Below are 2,947 nucleotides of genomic sequence, written 5' to 3'. Positions count from 1 at the left end.
TCCCAAACTCCTTGGAAGGGCTGCCCACCCTCTCTTCGTCCTCCTGTCCTGGTCCATTCATACCTCAACCGGCTGTGAGGTGGCTTCTGTTCCACTTTTCCACGGAACCCGCTCTGCCAATAACAAGCACGTCGTCATGGAAACACTGAATCCAGCTCTTCTGTCCTGCTTCCCCACCTACTTCCAGGACCACACCCAGGACCCTTTTTGCAGAGTGACCTTCACCCATTTTTTCTTTGGGTAGCCTCTAGTGTCAATGGCTTGTCCACCCCCTTTCCCACCTCACTCCCTAGAGAAACTCTGTAAGCCTTATCACCAAAGCTGTCAATTGATTCTGAGTATGTGTGTAGCATCTAAATCTGATGATCCTACTTTTTCTTCTTTGGACCTCAGTACTTGGTATCTTCTTGGACTTTGAGGCCTCTCTGTCCATCTGCCAGGTGGACACATTTTCCTGAGTTTTCCACTAACCCCAGGAACTCCTGATGTGGAAAATGGAACCCATCCCCTTTCTGGGCACACTGCAGTCACTTCTGAGTGGGTGGGATCAGAAACCAGGCGACCAGAGGAGCAGAGTAACTGTGAGGGGTGAGGGTGGGATGGTGATTTACAGATGTGAAGGAAGCCAGAGATGAACCAAGGGGGAGCTGAGCTGAGAGCATTTGGTGTTGGGGGGAAGGAGCTGGTGGCCAGGAGGGAAGTGAAGAGGGAAACTTGGAGGAGAGAGGAGGACACCGAATGCTCTGCAGGAGGGAGTGTGGAAGGATCCAGGACAAGAGACACGGGGAAGAAAAGGGTGAGGGGACACCACCACTGACAGGGAATTAGCAGTTAGTGACCTGATCATTCTTTTCCTTCTCCGATATATTTATTACAGAAATCTTGACCTTTGCAGCAAAATGTTAAAATCTTCAGGTCCCTAAAATAGAAACTTGAAGACATACAGAAATCATAACAGTCCAATTCAGTGTGGTTGTAGATCCATCGACCTGGAAGAGAAGGACAGTGACTCTCAGGACCGTAGAAACATACCCGGAACCTCCCCCGGACACACTCAGTCCGGCCTCCAGACTAGGGACGTGTCCACCTCCCAGGGAGGGCCCCCTCAGACCACAGCCCCTCCCCAGGGCCAGGAGTGAGGCGCCAGCTGGAGGCAGAAGAACCTGTCTTCATAGCATTACCTTTCTCTGAGAAAAAGAAGAAATCTCTGGTTCTGCATCCAGGACCTTGTTCCATGGTGCAATTGCCTTTGCCCTGCAAACACTGACCTTTCTTAAAATTTTGGCAGACCATACATAATGTATCTGGAGCTATAGAAAATAGAAGCGAAGATTGATTACAGAGTCGAATGGGCTGATATCAAGGTGGGCTAGAACACTGGTAGGGTCAAGGGGTTGAGGGAAAAGCATGATCCTAAATATTTCCTTCCAATATACTCTTAAAGCTTGGGAACATTTGCATCATATTATGACCGTGGATTCTGTAAGGACAGGCGTTTATTACACAGGGATTTTTTTTTTTAATTATTTACTTGACTGCACTGGGTCTTAGTAGTGGCATGTAGGATCCAGTTTCCTGACCGGGGATGGAACACAGGCCTCCTGCATTGGGAGCACAGAGTCTTAATCACTGGACCACCAGGGGAGTCCCTACACAGGGATTTTTGGCTTATTAAAAATAATATGAAAGCTGTCCCCTTAGCTATGATGCTATTATGAAGAACACAATGAGAGCGTCTACATACAGACACCCGAGGCCAGACTCTTGTAGGACATACAGACCGTGCTGGCCCCAAGGTAGGATTGCAGTCTCACAAAACTTCCCACCATACCTCCCTTCCCACAAGGAATCTGATGTCCAAACATATCTAAGTGACAATGGAAATATTGTCCTTGTAACAGAAACATTGGTTCAAGATGACCTTTCAGCAACCTGTTCCTGTTGTATCACTGCCCCTTGGCTGTGTCTTTATGGAAAGTCTGGAGCAACCATTGACTCTGCCTCATAGGGCCAGCCCAGCAAAGTACACATCGTCCCCCCTTGAGAAGGGGCCCCAGCCCCAGTCTGCCCCCAAGGAGGGACTGACCCCACTCAGAGACCTCGGAAAGGAACCTGAACTCTTTCCCTGGGAGCAGTCCGAGTGGGGACAGCAGAAAGAGCCCTCGGATCCTTGCCGCTCAAACCATCCCACAACCTCATCCTTGACTTTGTCCCCTCCCGAGCGGGTCGGGTCACCAGGCGGGCGCCGCTGCCAGGCCCACCTCCACGTCCTCAGCCCCGGCCCAGCTCCCACAGGGACTCACCCACTCCTTGGAAGAACACGAAAGGGAAGACCCCCAGCAGCAGGAGCAGCAGTAGGAACTTGTCCATCTCGGTCTGGGGGTGCAGGGGGGTGGAAAGGTGCAGAGGAGGCTGGAGCAGGGGAGCAGAGTGCCCGGGGAAGGTGAGGACAGACCGCGCGTGTGTGCAGATGAGAGAAGGCCGGGCGCTCTGGACAGAGCCGCCCCTGGGCTGTGGGCAGGAGCTTCCTTTTACATGCCTGCCAGGGGGTGTTTCACAGCCAAGTGGGCCCAGGAAGTGTTCCCACGGACCATCTCCCTTGGACACTTACAAGGATGTCATCCAGTGGGCCTGGAAGCTTGTAGTGGTTCTAGACACCCCCTGTCTGGCTGTTGCCCAGGGAAGCTTCCTGTGCTGGGAGAGAGATGGTGCCTGAAGTGTGGCGTGCTACAGTCCACGGGGTTGCAAAGAGTCCGACACGATTGAGTGACTGAACTGAACTGAACTGATCTCAAAGTCGATGGACCATATAATTTATTCTCTAGAGCGAAGCATTGACCTGAGAATTTGACCAGATCATTTTCTGCTTTCCACTAGCTTTTCCTAGCTTCCCCAGTGATACATGCTAAGTCACTTCAGTTGTGTTCGACTCTGTGACCCTATGGAC

Source organism: Cervus canadensis, chromosome 29, assembly GCF_019320065.1.
Source record: "Cervus canadensis isolate Bull #8, Minnesota chromosome 29, ASM1932006v1, whole genome shotgun sequence".
Classification (NCBI taxonomy): domain Eukaryota; kingdom Metazoa; phylum Chordata; class Mammalia; order Artiodactyla; family Cervidae; genus Cervus; species Cervus canadensis.
The sequence above is the reverse complement of the archived record's forward strand: the minus strand, read 5'-3'. Positions refer to the sequence as shown.